The 10,648-nt window shown below is 40.4% G+C and overlaps 1 protein-coding gene across 3 annotated transcripts in view; it reads left to right on the forward strand.

Moving 5' to 3' along the window:
* RBP2 (retinol binding protein 2) overlaps nt 1–10,648 on the forward strand; it is a 45,206-nt gene that overhangs the window by 862 nt on the left and 33,696 nt on the right. The window contains exons 1-3 of one of the 3 annotated variants that reach the window (XM_006038088.3): nt 5,306–5,324; nt 7,605–7,668; nt 7,960–8,033. The exons of 1 other annotated variant lie outside the window; for it this stretch is intronic. The gene's annotated coding sequence lies outside the window, so the exon portion shown is untranslated. Of the gene's footprint in view, nt 1–5,305; nt 5,325–7,604; nt 7,669–7,959; nt 8,034–10,648 lie in introns of those variants that run through there. One more of the 3 variants, XM_025194565.1, reaches the window with a different exon arrangement.

The raw sequence follows: 10,648 nt of genomic DNA on the forward strand, positions 1-10,648 counted from the left end.
GCGCTCGGTGACGGGAAGAAAGATCGATAGGTGATCAGTCTATCGATCGGCAGCCGCAAGTCAGATAACTTCAGAGGCACTCTGCAGCGTGCTCAAAGCTCTTTGACTTGGGCGGAAGTCGCGCAGAATTTTAAATGGCCAGCGAGCCAATTACTAGCCGCCACGTGTGAATAATTTAGCACTGGCCAATAACGGGGCACAAATTTGCATCCGAATAGCGGGAACTCTTTGCACCGTGCATCTCTGTGCTGCAAAGAAGAAATGCATCCTGCAAAGGAAACTGCAAATTGGCGGGAACTCTCCTGCATGCAGGCTCTTAATTGCAGCAGAACACTCTGCTGTGCAAAGGAGCTCTCACGTGGCCAGGAAATTCCATAGTGCCGAGGCACAAAAAAAATCACTGGGTCGTGACAAAGTTCACTTGTAAATAGCCTTTCCTATTATTCTTGTTTTTTAAATAAAGTGTAAATAGTTAAATCAGTTACGTTTTAGACCTTCTTGGGACCACGAGCTGCTCTGTGGGGAGCAGGGGCTGGCTGGAAAATAAATTGGTGCTAGCAGGAAGCCCTGCCCCACTCACCACACCATCCCTGATATTTGGGCAGAGGTGACAACTATTGAGCCACCACCGGGTTACAAGTAGTTCACATTTTTTTAAAAAAATCCATTTATCTTATAGTGCTGATTGGCTCACAATTAAAACAGTGTTTCAGTAAATCACAAATAACTTATTATTTGATAAGAAAACTTTCTTCTTTAATTTAAAATCATGGTAGTCAAATGCATGACTAATTGACAGTTAATGACTGTAGGAGGAGGAACAGCACTTGGTTAGATGCCACAGAGTCTCAAACTCTTAAGGACCAGTTGGTACATGCACCTTAGAAATAGCAGCATTAGCTGCACGCTTGAGTTGGTATCACTTTGTGCGTGAGCACGTAGAGGATCTGCAGCTATAATGAGTGCATGCACCAGTTTTGTGGGTTTAACTTAAAATACCTGCTTTTTAAAATCTGGTCCTGATTGTATTGTTTTCTCACTCCAGCTCAGTTAGCTAGCTCCATAGAAATCACCAGGAGACTGCTGAAAAGAGGACAATACAAAAAAATGCAGTGCTAGTTTGTTTGTTTTTTGACTGCCATTAGGAAGTACCTGTGGCTATTTGTTGTTCTTCCCCTGTTCAGCTTAAATACTATTCCATGTCCCTTCCATCATTTGTAACCACATGCAGTCACTGCTATCATTTGCTGTTACTTAAAACTACAGTAGATGGGGCCAGCCCACTGACACTTAACATTTCATCAGGGTCAACCTGACTTACGACAGTTTTTTTCATTTAGTAATTCTAGATCAGCATCATTCATCACAATATTTCACACTGAGTTATTGCTGATTGCTATCTGCAGCCATTGCACTTCCCAAGGCTTGCTTTTACTTCTGGCATGATAAAGGGATGAAGAAGAGTTACCACATTTCAGTCTTCTTTCAGCAATATTCTACCAAGACTGCCAAGAGAAAAAAGTTACACTTTTGACTCCAACATTTACAGGATTATTTTGAGAGTTTAAAAAAAGGAAAAGAAAGAACAGCAGAGTGTGAAATTCAGCACCAATTTCAAACTTCAAGACATACTCCAAGTAAGCCTATCAAGGAAATGGAAAACAGACTTTCAGCACAACATATGGGTTAAAATACCTTAAGTTCACCAGCACAGCTGCCTTATCACAGTAACTACATGCCATTATCCCAGATTTAACACCCAGCCTCTTTCATGATTTGACAAAGAGATTAATCTGGAAAAAAAAAAAAAATGGTCTATACAGTCATGAATCCTATACACTTCAAATGATCCAAATCAGAAATTAGTTTTTCATAAGCTCTCCAGCTGTAACACATTATACCCGTTTCAGCTGAGAAAAACATATGGTTGCCAGAACTTGAAACTAAAATGATTAAAAAAAAAAACCAAACAGACAAACAAAAAGAATGAAAGGTCAGACTTCATACAGTCTTAAGTGATGCAGAAAGAGATGAATCATTGCACTTCAAACAAAATAGAAATAAGAGGAATGCTAAGGGTCTATATTCAGACATAGGGACTCTCTCCAAATGAGTCAAATCACTACTTCTGTTTTCCATCAGAAACTTTTCTATAGGGTAAAATCTTGTATTTCTTCAACATGCCTATTACTGAACAAGAATCTGCTTGCTCATCATAATTTTCTCCTGAAGGAGCCATGAGCAAGCAGGTCACTACACATACATTTTTGTAACCAAGATAACACGTAGCTGAAAGTTTCTGAACATACATGAAAAGTCCTCTAAAAATTACCTTTTCTGTGCAGCATATTTTCTCATGAGACATTCAATTTGACAGTACACTAAAATTTCATTTTATTTTCAACTCCCAGTGTAGCAATGGAATATTTTAAAACCATTTTTCAAAGTTATTTCAGCGTTTGAAAATAAAGATTAAAAAAAGTCGGATTTTCAAGAATGTTTTCCTGCCTAATACTTTTGAAAATCTAGCCTCATGTCCTTATATTAATTCCTACTTCGTATTACTGACTCCTACAGTTCCAGGAAAATTCTAGGAGCTCTCAGTCACATCATCACACTATAACTAGCCTATTAAATTATAAATGAATGGGTGTAAATACAAAAATAATTCCAGTATTTAATCAAATTCCTCATGATATGGAGAAGGAATGCTTAAACCACAGCTCAACTAAGGACCAGTACTTCAAAATCACAACTAGCTTTGTCTTTTTTCTTAAGCTACATACATGCAAGGCTTATGATCTAGAATAAGCTCAGTTCAGTTAATCAAGAAACTGTGCCAAAGGGTTACTACCTCCCCTTTGGGTGTTGGCCTGTTGCTTCCAAACCAAGTCTACAAGCCAGACCCCCTCATCCAGATTTTGTGCATCCCAAATAGCTCTCCTGGGATAATAAAGAGATATTCCCCACCCCATCTTGCACCACACAGCTCCACTCCTTCTCAAAAACTTTTACTCCATCCAAGTTTCATACAGTTTTATCTCTAGTTCCCACAATAAACAAGAAGCCTTTCTCCCTCCCTGGCCTTGTTATAGTTTATCCAGTAGTCTCCCTCTCTCATTACTTTTCTAGGAACCTTCAGACTTCTCACAACACTTCTTCTAGATCAGTCACTGCATCTAAAAACCTCTTTCCAACTTAAAGCTTTCTTTCACTCTTCCTCTGAGCAAAAGGAGCACATTAGGCCTGAAGAGAATGGATTAATTGGTCACAGCTGGACTGGACCAGTCAAGCATTAAAGGACTAAGAGTCCAAGCATTTAAGAGCCTACATCTACATTCAAATGAATTGTTTAGGCTGAACTCTCCCTAGATAGAGTATTAGTGGTATAATTGAGAGCAGAATACTAGACCTGAAATTCCTATCTTCAATGGTACTTCAAGTATGTGCTTGTTTTGACCACCCCAAGAAGGGATGTCAAAAACTGATACAACAAAATGTTCTGAGAGCACCATATTTCAGTTAACTCACACTCACAACTGTTTGCCCATTAAACCACTGGAAAGTAACTTCACATAAATAGGTACCATCTCCCCTATCAGAGAAGGCACGGAGGATCTGGCAGAGATCATTTATTATAAGCCCACTAGAAAGTCACTGAATTCAAATGTTGGTCCTCATATCAAACCACCATCTTCTGCAGAATTTCTTCCTCTAAACCCCCCTAGGCTAAATTTCATATAGTTTAATGTTTCTTAAAGCTCATCCATATTTATTAAACTACACACAGGATCCAGTATGGTAATTCTTAAAGAAAATACTTTAAGAATAATAATTAAAGAGAAAGACAAAGCTCATATGATCAATGAGAAAAGCATGCGTCTTAAGACTTCTTTTGTAAAAGGAAATCTGCACTTAATTCCTTACTCATTTATAACACTTCTCTGGAGGTTATTAGGGTCTGTATGCACCCCAGGAGTTAGGATGCAACTCCAAAGACCCACTCCTAAAACATCTGGGGATAAAAAGACAAGCAGAGTTTTACTTTCTCTATATTTTTCCTCTTATACCTCAAGTGTTTCTTATCTCTATCAGATTCAGCCCTGTAAAGCTATAGCTTTGTGCTATATCAATGCCTGTTTGCTGATAAAGTAGATCTCTTTGCAATAAAATACTGAGAGAACAAGTTAAAGACAAGAAACTACCTGTAATTGCAGCTAGATATTCTAAGCCCAGGCTCCTGCATGGATAGTATTAATATGGATTTTTCTTCTTTCACTTACTAGGGCATTCCAGTACTACAAGCATTCAGAACACACAAGGACAGGATCTTTCAATATAAGCACTTTGCCTCCAATCCAGCAGAGCACTGAAGTACACACTCACTTGCTAACTTCAAAGCTCAGTCTGTGCTTGTCTCTCTCAGAGCCTGACAGCTGAGCACCCTGCAGAATGGCACCATAATAGAGAATGCACTTTGAATGCAGTTTTTGCATCCACTACACCTGAACTTCCAAAGTACCCAGTTATTGACTCAGCCTTAATATGATTGTTCAGTTAATAGCCATAGTACAAAAGGTTGTAATAATGATACACTGCCTGAGATGTAACATCTCTTTCATTGCCACGCAGTAAAATAACCTTTACTCGCTTATGCAGGGGATACATAATTGAAGGGAGATAGCAAATCTGTCTTCAAAGACAATTTGCTTTTTCCAATGTAATTGGAGACAGAGATAAAATGATTACCCAACAGCAATACTTTTACTATCCTCCAACTGTTTTGAACTTTGCTACTGTGACCATTTACAGTGCCCATGATATTAGTCAAGGTTGTGGCAATGTTGACTAAAGATGCATTCATGAATTTAGTCCCTTGCATCATTGTGATATTTAAATAGTTGAATATTGTATTGAGAGATGTGCAGCTTTCAGCCTCTGAAATGACCTCCTCTTTTATTATGCATCTCAACCATTAAATCCGTTTCAGTTCCATCTGGTGACTGGGGGGAGGGAAGCAGCTCTGAAGAAACTATAGTGTCTGATGTACCAATTACTTTGAGTCATACAACTTCCAGCAGATACTGAATGCTAAAACATAGCCCAAAATTCTGGGCAGCTGGGAAACCTCAAAAGAGCAAATTGCAGTTTCTTGATTATGAAGCAAGATGTTCTGGGCATAGCCCTCCTCCTAAAAGGCACATCTTTTTAGGATTGCTGGAGTACAGCACATTTTAACCACCATTCCTTGCTCCTAGGTGGTTCCACTTTGTCAGAATTGGTAGTAGGAAGTAACAAGAACCAGTTACTTGTGTGCCTGACAGGTAAGAATCCCCCAAACTGGGCTAATCCCTAAAAAACTCAAATAAAACAAAAAAACCCAACAGCTGTCAGCTCACCTGTCTACCATGAAAAAGCCATAGTTTAAAATCAATTAAAAAGACCCTCAAGAGCTGCAGCATTTTTTGGTGATTCTATTATAAGCAATATTCAGGTGATTTAATTGACTAAATATTTTGATTACCACCATAGAGTTGAAGAAAAAAAAAAAACTCTAGCATCTATACCCCAGGCATCTATACTTATGAATACATGCAACTTCAATTAATATTGTGATCCTTGTTCATTGTGGTTGATGAATGTGCTATTTTTCCTCTTTGAAAATGTTCTAATGCTAGCAAACAAATAAATGCAGGAATAGCCCATGCAGCAATCACAACTAACATCACCAATTACTTTCAGACACCTGATCTCTTATTTAGATTTAGAAAGATGACATTCCTCCATGGATTGGTGTATCTCTGGAGCTCGAACACAATAGCATCTGAATGCTATACAGTCATTAAACGTATCTCTCTGAAATCAAGACTGAAAGAGGGGAAATGTATAGACTTTCAGAAAGTCTCCAACCCAGGTTTCTTTGTTTGTTGTTATCCCTATAGTTCCAATGAATTTTAGCAAAAAGGGCTCAAAAATGTTAATCTGTCTTTCTCACTTGGGCTCCTCAAGTCATACATACCGCTTTTAGCTCAGTTATTGACAGGCTCTTACTAAGATTACATCATGAAATACAGACACATGTAACATAAATTTAATCTTCAACGATACTTTTCTCTCTTTTTTTTGTCCGAAGTGCCACTGATTAGTACATTAAAAAGCTCATTGACATACTTACAATTTCTGAAAAACTTTTAATGCAAAACTAGAAAGATAACTCTCAATTACCCTTTAATCAATAGATTAATATGCTGCCCACCACATGTAAGTCAGAGAAAACTTTCATCACCAAACATGATCTACATCAAAACTTGCAGGCAACCTGGATCCCTGCGGAATTCTCTTTCAGACATTTGTTCTCAGTTCGTACTTGTGACTCCATCTCAGGGTTGATCTCATCACCTAATTCATTCTATTTCCCTTTTCTCCTTCTATTTACTTTTCCAATGAAAGATGATTTGCTGTTCTGTAATACAATATATGTAGATTTACTGAAATATAGTCTGTCACACCTAGGCTTTATATCAATTTATACTTTTTTTTTTTTAAATAAACAGTACCCTTGGTAAATTTTACAAATACACTAAAATAAACAGACTTGTCAGTTCTCAAAGCTCAGACTCAATACACAGCAGCTATGTTAATAAACCAGCAATAAATCTCTCTCCCCAATACACACACAGCCTTTAGAGTTCCACACCACCGATATCCAGTCTTTATTTTACTACAAGCATGGGAGAAAAGATTAACCATTGGAAAGGTTCAGGGAATCCCTCAGCTGCTGCCAATATCTCTCTAGTGTACCCACAATATCATATTTATTTAAGGCTCCCACCTAGGAATATGCTGAATGCCTTAAACATTGAAGCCTTTGAAGGTTTACAATGCTGAGCACCTTTCACATGATGCTGTTTATCTCAGCAGTACCACACTCATGGGCCTCATCCTACTCTGGGACTAGAATGGACTCTCACATGGTTTTGTACTAGCAAAAAATGATGCAGGGTCAGGATCATAATTTGTACATTCATCTCCAGTAATTTCCATGTGTTTTTTTTTAACACCTAGTAAAAGATGAGGCCCTAGATGTGGTTGAGACTGAACACACTGATCTCTCTTTAGGATCTCTCTGAACAGCACTTGAACAAAACTGAAAACTAATCAAGAATTGAATAGTCCTTCCTACTTTAGCAACCATTGCTATGCTTCTAAATTCTTACCAATGGCTTTACAATTGTAAGCAATAGTCCCATGCTTCCAGTACTCCAGATCAAGAGAGTGACATTGCTAACTTGCTGTCCATGTGTCATCATAGTGTTAACTAATCATGGTTCTAAAAGATCTTTTTATAACAATATTATTGCAAAATTTGACAATTTTAAACCAATTCCAGGAGGTCTCTCTGGGCCATGTTAAATATTGTATCTTCCCCCCTCATTCAGGGTGCTCTTAGTAACTGAGCATCTGACTTTCCTATTCTGAATTTTAAACCTTGTTCATTAGCAAAGGGCAAGTTTTGCAAAAGGAAACTTGTATTTATGGTTTTGGAGGAGTTTTTTAAGCTTTTCTTTTCTCTCCTCCCCATCCCCCTTTGAATGCTTGTGAAGATCTATATGTACAGACAACTGGAACGCGACGCCTCTTGTAAGGCACAGCTCAACCACCATGCAAGTAAGGACCAACAGACTAGCAAGCACTGCAAAAAGATAAGTTAATAATCAATGACAAAAATGCAAATCTAATGTGAATTCCTTTACTTTGGAGAATGAAAGGAGAACAATTTAACATATCATAGCAAAATCTTGCAAGGCATTGGGAAGTGCAGACAGAATCAATATCAATGACTGGCAATGCAGCACCCTCATTTAAACGCATTAAACAAGGATTTGGTCACTGAAAAGCTATAACTAAAAGGCAAAACTACAAAATTCTAACTCGTGTTATTTCCATTTTAACACATAGATGTGACAGCTGAAACTCTACCAGAAGGACAGACAGATTTCTAATCACACTTGAAAGCAGCTGTTTCATGCAAGGTATTAAATGGAGTGCCAGGTTTTATTAGAGAACTCAGCCACTACCCTTTTCTAAACTTTACTAGAAAGAAGGGTGGAAATATCTGGAACATGTATTAAAAAAAAGGTCAGAGTATTTTCCATGGCAGGTGTGCAGGTAGGCAGCTGGAGGAACATGGAAAAGAGACTGATCAAAAGAATCCTTCTGTCAACCCATACTCAGAGTGGGGATGCCTAACAATGTAAGGACATACAAAGAGAAGACTGACAAAGCCCTGTTCATGCCCTAAATGTTCTTAGTTTATTGAATCTTCCTGCAACATCTGTTTATGAGTAAGCAAAATTGTTGTTTTAAATGGCTATAAATAGGATTTTTCACCTGATAAGGTACTAAATACATATTCTAGCAAAACTTTCAAAGGTAATCTAGTAAAAATCTTGCACAAAGCAGTCAGAAAGCTGTATAATCAGCTATGGATATTCCCCGATTAAGGGTCTCTCCAGCTGTCTTAGTAATTGGCAAAACAGTTCCATACTCATCCTTACCCCAACTAGAAACACTGCTGAAAAAGGGAACTAATGAACACCAGCAGTCACTTTAGACCTGCTTCAGCTGGGTCTAATTTAGAGCAGCCTCAAGGTGCTAGTTTTATGTGTGCATGACTCCCTGAGACCAAATGAGGTCAGGATTTTGAGTGTAATGGAGAAAATTTGTGTAAGTGGCTTGACTGTATTTCCTCTTTGGATTGTGAACTTTAAAAACAAAATAGGATTTTAGAATCAAGGGAATTTTCCTCAACAGATTGTAAAGTTGATAACAAAAAGCTTAAGATACTTAAGAGGGTTGCTTCAAAGCAATTCACAAACTAAGATAAAGATAACCCATTTCTGTTTCTATTTAGCAAAATCAATTCTTTAAAATGTTCTTGTAATGGATAAGAACCTATATTAAATGACATTATGCCACTTAAGGTGGTCAAGCATGAACAGGCTAAATGGGATATTTATTCTCTTTGCTAAAATATGCCTGTCATTGAAACATCAGAGGAAAAAGAAACGTTGCTTTCTATAGACCTTTCCATTCATAAGCCATCAATTAGCCCTGCAGTTCAGTGTCTGAATAATGTAAACTTTATCTGATGAAGATAAGAACTGGCAGTGGCAACAGCAAAACTTTGTTATAGAATAAATACAATTAAGTTATAAATTGCAGTTACACAGATATTAATGAACAGCTAATACAGGTATTTCAGCTGAAACAAAAAGCTTAGTTAATAAAGTGTTCGTGGCACTGAACTCAGTGACAAAACTCCTGTTGGACACTATTCTTATCCCAGATACAGAAAGGTCTAGCAGGGGTGGGCAAAATACAGCCCAGGGGCTAAATCTGGTCCCTTGGCCCCACCCAGCCCAGGCATGGGGGTACAGCCCAGGCCATGGTGCATGTGATCAGTCCTACTGCCCTCCAGTGCACAGTTGGGGGAGTGGGCAGCAGCTAGATTTCATTTCCTGGCAGTCCCAGCAATGGCTCCTTCCAGCTAAGCATGGCTGCGCAAGGCTGATGATTGGGATCAGGATTGCAGGGCGGTGACAGCATGGGACCAGGGCCCGGAGCCTAGAGCAGAGCCACAATCCGCTCCCCGTACATCCCTGCAACAGATGCTGGTGCCATGAGTAGGGGCATGCAGGGAACAGATGATAGCTCTGCCCCAGGCCCCAGCTGCACACTGTCACTGCCCCAAGACCCTGACCTCAGCCCTGCTTGCCTGTTCCACTCATGGACACGACTTCCCGCCTGCCCATGGCCCCATCCCAGCCACACGCCCTGCCCACACAGGTCCTGGCCAGTCTCCATGGGACCCTGGGATCTTGGGGCAGTGACAGCGTGGACCCAGGGCCTGGGGCAGAACTGCGATCCACTCTCTGCACAGCCCTGCCCATGGAAGCGGTGACCATCGCAAGGGCGTGCAGGCAGCAGATTGTGGGCTGGCCCCGGCCCTGCACTGTCACTGCCCCCCAATCCTGATCCCAGCCCCAGCCCCACCCAAACATTCTGCTCCCTGCCCACCTGCAGCCTCATCCCAGCTGCCCGGACACATGCGAGGGCCGCTTTTGGTGAGCTGTGGTTGGGGGTGGAGTGCTGACCTGGCTCACAACAGCTCATTATAACTCCAGGGCAGGGGCATGCAGGCAGCAGATTGCGGCTCTGCCCCAGCTCCAGACCACGCTGTCACGGCCACAGGATCCCAGCCCGGCTGTGAAGCAGCTCCATGCTCTGCGGCATGCCCGGCCAGCATTGCTGGAGCCAGTCTCCAGGGACACCCTGGGCCTGCCTATGACAGCTGCTGCTGGGGGCTTCATGGAAATGTCCTCAGCCCTGCAGGCAGGGGCTGCTGGGAAATGGAGTCTGGCCACCAGCCAGATCCACCCTTTTGCCCACCCCTGCTCTAAGGTATGGAGTGAGGATCCCTGGACTCCTTACTTAGCTCGTCTTTTGGCATGCAGCATGACTCTGGACCAGTCGCTTCATGTTGCCGTTTATACAACAAAGGTAGTACTATTTCCCCATCTTTGTAAAGGTCTTTGAAGTGTATGGAGGAAAAATATTATGTGCATGCAAAGAACAGAACTGTAGG

This window comes from Alligator sinensis, unplaced genomic scaffold (assembly GCF_000455745.1).
Source record: "Alligator sinensis unplaced genomic scaffold, ASM45574v1 scaffold1806_1, whole genome shotgun sequence".
NCBI lineage: Eukaryota > Metazoa > Chordata > Crocodylia > Alligatoridae > Alligator > Alligator sinensis.